This window comes from Onychostoma macrolepis, chromosome 14 (genome assembly GCF_012432095.1).
Source record: "Onychostoma macrolepis isolate SWU-2019 chromosome 14, ASM1243209v1, whole genome shotgun sequence".
Taxonomy (NCBI): Eukaryota; Metazoa; Chordata; class Actinopteri; order Cypriniformes; family Cyprinidae; genus Onychostoma; species Onychostoma macrolepis.
Genome location: NC_081168.1, coordinates 9,840,007 through 9,849,288, shown reverse-complemented (window position 1 = coordinate 9,849,288; position 9,282 = coordinate 9,840,007). Strand labels below are relative to the sequence as shown.

At 36.3% G+C, this 9,282-nt stretch overlaps 1 long non-coding RNA gene across 1 annotated transcript in view; it reads right to left on the bottom strand.

The window, feature by feature from the left end:
• Positions 1-7,898, bottom strand: part of LOC131553703 (uncharacterized) — a 64,793-nt gene extending 56,895 nt beyond the window's left edge. The window contains exon 1 of the long non-coding RNA XR_009274235.1: positions 7,653-7,898. This is a non-coding gene — a long non-coding RNA (uncharacterized LOC131553703). The remainder of the gene's footprint in view (positions 1-7,652) is intronic.
• Positions 7,899-9,282: the final 1,384 nt, after the last annotated feature.

The window sequence follows — 9,282 nt, the reverse complement described above, 5'->3', positions numbered from 1 at the left end:
ATCTTCCCACTCCCCCATAGCAATTGTTACCTTTAATGAGGGAAAAACATAAGGAACTCCCTTCCTCCATTGATACATTTTTGTTGGATCATTTAAGAAAGTTTTATAGTCTGCATCCAAAGACTGATAAATCTCAGAAATAGCTTTCTTTAGCAGTCGCAAAGATCTCACCCCAGTCCTTTCACTCAAATCCTCTATTTTAATGCTCAAGACATGTCCCAGCTTTATACATCCAGCAGCAATTAAACGTGAGTGCAGACTTTGGGCAGACTTCAGTCTTGATTGTAACAAAGAGTTGAAAAAGACTGGTTCCTCAAATAGCCACAAACCAGCAGGTTCATCTGATGAGCATGAGCTAGTAAACACTTTCCATGCTTCCAAAGTTGACTTATAAAATGATGTAAGATCCACCCAATCGTCATCTTGGAGCTGCGTTAGGAACAGATGTTTGTCCAGTCCCATACCTCCTGCCCTCCTAAGGAGAGCAAAGGCGGTTTCCATCCGGGATGCATTATTGTGGTACAATAGTCTCTGAACTGTCTGCAAATGGAAAGTCATTATTCTGGAGTTTATATACACCAATCCTTGACCTCCTTCTTGAACAGGAGGGAACAAAGCAGCAGAGTGAAGCCAGTGTTGTCCAGACCAAAAAAAAAAAAAAAAACTCACAAGCTTCCTTTGAATTTCTTCTATTAGTCCCACAGGTGGTTGTAACACCATTAGCTTGTGCCAAAGAGTAGAAGCAAGCAAATTATTGGTCACCAATAGTCTTCCCCTATAAGACAGCTGAGGTAGCAAATATTTCCATCTAGACAACTTTGTGCACACCTTCTCTACTGTACCCTCCCAGTTTAACTTTTGGAAATTGTCTGACCCCCAAAAAAATCCCCAACAATTTAATTCCTTCTCTGCCCCACCTAAGGTCCCATGGCAATTGTGGGAGATTTTCACACTTCCCCTGCCCCACCCAGAATGCTTAACTTTTATTCCAGTTTACTTTAGCTGATGAAGCTTTCTCATAACAATTAAGAACTTCAAACAGTCTCTTAATATCCTCATTATGATTAACAAAACTGTAATATCATCAGCGTAGGCAGAAAGACATATTTTTGAGACAAAGGAATAACCAGACACATAAAAACCAGACAGTTTCTCTCGAAGTTTAAAAAGCAGCGGTTCGATTGCTAAACTGTACAGCTGACCAGATAGTGGACAGCCTTACCTAATTCCTCTTAGTATAGGAAAAGGCTCAAACCACCCCCCACCTTAACCACACAAGCAGTATATAATAATTGTATCAACTTTACAAATTTGTCACCAAAACCAAACCATTTTAACACATTAAACAGATAATCATGTTCAACACGACTGAAAGCTTTCTCTTGGTCCAAAGAGACCAAACCAACATTCATATTAAAAGCTTTACATATCTCCAAAACATCTCATACTAAAAATAAACTGTCCATAACAGACCTCTTTGGAACACAATATGACTGATCCCTATGTACAATCAGCTCTAAATATTTTTTTAGTCTATTTGACGAGCATTTCGAGAATATTTTGTATTCGGTTGTAAGAAGTTCAACAGGAAGCCAGTTCTTTAAAAGAGCTAGATCCCCTTTTTTTGGCAACAGTGATAAAACAGCATATTGACAGGAAGTAGGCAAAACACCATCCTTTATATACATTCACAAAAAAACATCAAAAAGGTCCTTGCCTAAAAAAACTCCAGAAACTCTTACAGAAATCTGCTGGCAGTCCATCCATTCCAGGGGACCGTCCTATATTGAGATTTCCAACAGCAGCAGTTCCTTAAATGTTATATTTGCATTCAAAGCAATTTTAGAGTCACAATCCAGCTGAGGAAGACCTTGAAAAAGTTGTGTCATCCACGGTATGATTCCTCATTTCCCAAACATTAGAGGTCACCCTCCCATCCCATTTGTCTCTGTTGAGCCACTCTACTTTCCAAATTAAAGAAAAAAAAGAAGTTGGAGCATCCATCTCTGACAGAGATAGAAAACGAGAGCTCACCAGAACTCCTTTCACCCTCTCATTTAAAACCAAACTCAATTCTCTTTTCTTTTTTTGCAAGTTTCTATAAAGTAGAGTCATATGTATCCATCAACTGAGATTCTATTAAATTAATTTGTTTTTAAATAATTTTTTTTTTTCCAGGGTCTCAAATCACATTCTTTACTCTATTACTAGAATTAGCTGTATACTGTTGATAAAACATTTTTATTTGAATGTCCCACCACTGCTTTAAATTTTCAAAACTGCTTTTTTTTTTCCTCTCCAATGTTCCCCCAAAAATTTGAAATGATCACAAAAACAGCATCTTGCAGCAACTTAACATTGAAATGCCAATATGAAGACTTCTTAGGTAACTTAGACATAACAATTGTCATAGAAATCAAATGATGATATGAAAATCCTATAGGACAAATTTCAGTCACAACAGTCTGTTACTCGATTACTAAAACATTTTGACACATAAAATCTGTCCAACCGTGCTGCACTGACTCTATTATCAAAAGCCTTAACCCAAGTATACTGTCTATCAGTAGGGTGTTTAATTCTCCACACATCCAAGAGTTTAAAATCTTTAAACAGTTAAGACCAATGATTTTCAATCCTGTCCCTCGGGACCCACTGCTCTGCACATTTTGCATGTCTCCCTTATCTGACACACTCATTTGAGTTCATGGAACTCTTTCCTAATGAGCTGATGATCCGAATCAGGTGTGTAAATTAGGGAGACATGCAAAATTTGCTGAGCTGTGGGTCCCAAGGGACAGGATTGAAAACCACTGGTTTAGACAATGAGCCTGAAGACTGTATATGTGACCCTGGACCACAAAACCAGTCAATCTCGAAATGAGTCATACATCTGAAAGCTGAATAAATAAGCTTTCCATTGATGTATAGTTTGTTAGGATCTGACAATATTTGGCCGAGATACAACTATTTGAAAATCTGGAATCTGAAGGTGCAAAAAAATCTAAATATTGAGAAAATCGCCTTTAAAGTTGTCCAAATGAAGTTCTTAGCAATGCATATTACTAATCAAAAATGAAGTTTTGATATATTTGCAGTAAGAAATTTACTTAAATTAAAATATCTTCATGGAACATGATCTTTACTTAATATCCTAATGATTTTTGGCATAAAAGAAAAATGGTAATTTTGACCCATACAATGTATTTTTGGCTATTGCTACAAATATACCCCAGCGACTTAAGACTGGTTTTGTGGTTCTTCTGTTCAACAATTTCATTAACAAGAGCACACTTAGAGCTGTCCCTCCCACCATTAATGTTCAGAGAACCTATAATTAAAGTTTCCATACACACAGAAAAAGTGCATTGTACATGGTTACATTAAACGTATTACAATACACAATTTTTGGCCTTCTTTTTCCTATCCATTTCTTTACATTTCCTTATAGTGGTAAGATGTTTTCTCAACCTAAAGCATTTCTTCTCACTAAGCTCATCAATTCCAACGTTTCTCTGATAAAAAAGTAACAGACTCAACAAATTTGTCTAAATCAGGAAATAATTATTTTATGTTAATCTGTTTTCCATAAGTTTCATCCAGAAAGCTTTGTAGTCTTTGTTAAAGCCGCCTGAAAAATCAGCTAGAACTGAACTGAGTACAGTTCCTTGTGAATTACCATCATCACACTGAGAATCTTCCTGCAACTCAAAATCATCAGACAACACATCCTCCATTTCCTCATTATTATAGCACAATTCTGCTTGACTTACACCTTCCTTATTTTCCAACTTTTTATCACCACTAATACTAGGAACTGCATCATCAGTTTTAACATCAGACACTATAGTGTTTGCACTATCACCAGGTTCCAAATTTACTGCAACATCTCCATCAGCACAAACATCATTAGAAACTGAGGGAACAGACTCAATATTTTCAGCAGATACAACAGCATCATCATTAACAGCACTCACCTCAATAGTTGGAACAACTCAATAGTTGGATCTCGAACGGCCTCAGCCAGATCTTCGATTTTATCTGAAGCATCAACCCTTGAGCCTGCCGCACTCTCTGCACCTGTTCTCTTGTGCGGACACGCAAGACGCTTGTGTCCAATGTCTCCACACTCAAAACATCGTACACTGCCGGTGGTTGCATACACCACATACGATCCTCCCTCATGTTTCACACGAAAAGTGTGTATTATCATTAGACTCCAACATCATAAAAACTTGCCTCCTAAAAGACACAACGTGTCTCAACGAAGGATGTTTAGAGTCAAGCGAGATAGTTTTGAAAGGACTAACAACCTTCCCAAATCGTGCCAATTCGCGCTGTAAAACTTCATCAGATACAAATGGCGGGACATTTGAAATCGTGACTTTTGTGGACGGTGCGTAAAGTGGAGAAAGTTGTACAAAAGCTCCATTAATAACGAAACCACTCACTATTAAACGATTGACTAAATTCTGTTCTTTTAAAAATACCACAACAGCTTTATTCATACGTGACGCAGATAAAATGTTGATGACCAAATCAGATGACCAATCTGATCCCCAAGCACATCTTCCACTGTGGCATTGTCTTCAGTAACACACCTGAAACCATTACGAAGTGATAATGATGGCGTCTCGGCTAAAGACACCACCCTACCACACAACCCAAAGACAATGCTTTTTCAAATGTACTCTTTCCAAATCATACAACTTTGGGAAAGAGAAAAAAGGAAGAAAAAAAAAAAGCTCTCACCACCACCGCTCTCACCCGACTCCTAGCATGCAACAGAGAGAGAGAGAGAGAGAGAGAAGGAATAAGATTGGTTCTAATGGCATCAGGATGTAATCTTTATTTTTAAGAATTAATTAGCAAGCATGCAAAAAGCAGTAGCATGGTCTTGTTTTGTGGTCCAACAACATTTGTATGCTTCATTAACTAGTATTTTACTACAGAACTAATGTCTTAGTTGCATGATATTAATTCAGCAACGAACAATCAATAGGAAATCCCAGTGTGACGCAAGTGAGGAGGTCAGAGAACAGATGCCAAATTAGAGGTGTCAGCCCTTCCTGAACATAACCAGCTAGTGTGTAACACGTACAAAATTGAACACATCTTCTTCCACACACACGATCAGCTGAATGGCAAACCTTATCTGCAGATGATAAGACAGAGATGAGGTCTATAATGACTATAGCTAATTATAATGAGTGCTCAATGAACTTAAAAGCAAGAGGTCAACATTAAGATGTAATTAGCATCCTCCAGGCAGCCATTACAAGCAAAGAAACAATGCTGATTTCCCCCAGGAATCAACAGCCATTCACTGTGTTACTAAAACATTTTTCCTCCTTTATCCACTAAAGTTCATTAGATGCAGACGGTGAAAAATCCAACATTGCAATCGCAACTTCTCCCACAAATATTTTTAATGGTTCCCTCAATTTTTTTTTTTATCAATAACATTCAAATAAAATCACACTGTGCATGTTCTCTTTTTTTCCTTGAGATCAGTGAAAATGAACTGATCCACAGCTAAAGGTAAAGCACGGTGTATCTCTGGCTGTGGTTTATGGGGTGAGACAGCCCTGGCATACAGTGATAAGAGGCACGCTGCACTAATATGGAATGAGAGATTTATTGGAAACCAACTGCGGCTCATTAGAGGAGAACCTGTCTCCAGAGCTTTATTTGAAGTCTTTAACTTAGTTTACCAGTCCACGACACCTCGCCAAGATACTTGCTGCCATGAAGCCTGCCTATTTTCTGAGCATATCAGCTTAGTGAAGACAATCAGCAGTGTGATTTAACTACAGCCCTATGTTTATACTGGTCGAAAGTTTGGAATAGGCCTAATTACGATTTTTAATGTTGTTGAAATAAGTCTCTTATGCTCACCAAAGCTAAAATTATTTCATCAAAAACAATAACATTGTCAAATACTTTTTCCACCAAATATTAATTATTATAGATATTAATATTAAGCAGCAAAAACTTTGAGAACTATTATTAATAACCGAGTATCAATGATAACTAAGCACCAAAACAGCATATTAGAATGATTTCTGAAGGATCATGTGACACTGCTGAAAATTACGCTTTGCCATCACAGGAATAGCAGTAAATTACAATTAAAAAATATATTGCAACAGAAAACTGTTCTTATAAATTATAATAATATTTCACAATATACTGTAGCTGTTTTACTGTACTTTTGATTAAATAAATGCAGTCTTGGTAAGCATAATGGTTTTTTTAAATCATATTTTCTCCCCATAATTTTGATCAGAAGTGAACATTCAGCTGCAGTATGTGTGATTGATGCTGGCACACGGCACACAGCTCTAGCTTGGTTGCAATTCAGCCTTTTACTCTGCTGGGTAGCCATTTCACTCTGCATGTTGTATGTGCCAGGTTGAAATGACTCCCAGCCACTAAAACAATTACTGAGAGAAAGTTTTCATATAGCACAGTGAGTGCTGATATTGGGAGGTGTTTGAGAACGAACGACCTGCATTCTGGTTTCAAAGCTCGGATGGTGTGGGAGTTGGACCTTACGAGAAAGCACAGAAATTCATTAAGAATGTAATGTTCATATTAATTTGAAGCCTCCTGATGAAAAGCACTTTTTAACCAAGTCCCTTCAGAAAGCTTTTAGTCCTCTCTCTGTGCCTGGAATACATTATATATTGGCTAAAATGATAGCAAAAACGATATTTACCAGGGTGAGTCAGCCATGTGCTCATTATGAGATATAATGAAAAGGATGCCTTTAATTAAATGAGAAGAGGCAAACTGGGATGTTTCATCTGTAACTTTACGAATGTCCCTTGAATAAATCGTTTCTAAGGTAATTAGGTTCCAGTGCAATTTGGAACCAATGCAAGTTTAAATGATCAAGTACAGTATAAGTTTCAGGTCCTTTAAAGTCACATTTTATAAATGACAGTTATGTATCTTTTGGTAGGCTATGTCAAAAACCTTAATTAGGACTTTCAATCGAATTTGTAATGCATAATTAACCAATAAAAGGCTTAAACAAAAGTCCAACCTTTTTCCCAAGATGTGTACACAAAAATAATTCATACAATGCAGTTTGCAGTAAAACCATATCAGTACAGCATCAGAAATGGCATATGCAGTGAAAAGTTGAGATTGCACAGGCTGATTAATGCTGCAGGGGTGACATAAATGCATTCATAGAAATTTCAATTGTTTTTACAAGTAATGTTATGAAATTGATGGTTTAAACCACGTTTGATACTATAGGGCTGAGGTGGGTCAGAGCTGTCATAATAGCCTGCCACTAACATTACATATTGTCTGTGCACAGAATTTCAAGCAGGCACAGAACCACCTCAGTGCAGCCTAACTCAGCTATGTAAACACAAACAAACAAACATGAACACCCAAATGAGCTTTAACACAACCGTGTAAGAGGGCATGTGATATCCTTTGTTGACAGCAAAGCCACAGAACTGCAATGTAAAACTTGGAGCTGATGTAGGGGATTTAAATGCAGGCATGTTGGCCACTTTTTATTTTTATTAATAGAACAGAGAGAGGGAGGGAGGTGTAGAGAGAGAGCGAGAGAGAGCCAACTGCCACTTAAGAAAACAAAATCTGGAAATATAATTAATTAAAACACTCACGGTGCAGCAGGCTTCCGGTATGAATCACGTGGAACTTCCGCGTTCTGAAGAAAGGTGTATTAATCATCCTTGTCATTAACTAAATTAATAAATAAAAAACAGACATATTCTAGTACACTATTAATTTATGGGTTTAAGGCAGTGAAAACTGTAGTAGCCTAACTTGCTATAGTAGTTTTTAAAAAGGAAAAATAATGATGATCGATTAAGACATTTATCCAGAGAAAGTATTTAAAAAGAACGTGATATTACAATATATTTAAATGAAGGACGCTCGGTAAAATCCAGCTTTCTGTCACCCTAATCAAGGAAGTAAAGTGAATAGCCATTAGCCAATATCTCCCTCTAGTGGTGGTGAGTACAACACAACATGTTTCTTTTGAGTGTACGCTTCAGAGACGAAAGATAGGTAACCATACAATAAACATTTCTTTTTCTTTTGGCTGTTGAATTGTTATCACTTAATATTTTACAAACTCCCACTTTGAAAGGTATTTCTGTATTTGGTCAAGAATTTAAAATATCTCAACTTGCTGACGATACTAAGATCAAAGTCAAATTCCTTTAAGTATTTATATTATTCAATCTTTCTCTGAAGGCTCAGGCTTATATTTAAATTTATCAAAGTGTGAACTATTTTGTCTCTATGATACCCAACAAGCATCAATACATACAGTTAAAGACTGTGTCAAGTACCTGGGGATTGTCCTTACTAAAGATAGATTGACTCGTCAGCATCTAAATTTTTCTCCTAAAATAAAGAAAACTAGAATAATCTTTAATTCTTGGCTTCAAAGATCTATGCATCTATGGCAAAGTTCTTATATCTAAAGCAGAGGGATTGTCCCGTTTACCCTGCTTTATCTTTATTTGTTAGTGACAAAATTGCTGATGATATACATAAAATGTTATTGAATTTTATTTGGAAGAATAAATCCCATAAAATTAGGAAATCTGTTTTGTCTAACAGGCATTCTGAGGGCGGATTGGAAGTTTTGGATTTCAAAGAATTAGTTCGTTCATTTAGAATTGGTTGGTTAAAAAAATGTCTCTGTAATAATTCAATTTGGTATTATATCCCCAATATTATATTTCATAGATTAGGTGGTCTAGATTTTCTTTTAAAATGCAATTTCACGCCTTCTAAATTGCCGATTTCTCTCTCTGATTTTCACCAACAAGCTTTACTTGCTTGGAAATTGTGTTATGTGCACAACTTTTCTCCCCACAAAGAAATTCTTTGGAATAATTAAATTATTTTAATCCGTGGAAAGTCTCTTTTTATTGACAAGTGGTATGACAGAGGTATTGTCTTTGTTTTGGATTTATTTAAAGATGATGTTCACTAATTTATGACTTTGTATAGTTTTCCTCTGCCAGCAGATCTTTCAATTCTGTCATCAAAAGTTTGTCTCCAAGTTATGTGCATTTATTTCAAATATATCTATGCTTTTATGAGAGGAAAACAATTATGTCCAAACTTTTATTGGATGGAGTTTGTTTTCTTGACAAAAAAATGTAACAGTAGATATATAAAGTGAATGTTACATTATTAAGTATATACATCGCCTAGATGTACATATTTCTTGACCAATTTTTTTCAGAGAGCATGGTTACTCCTTGAAAAATT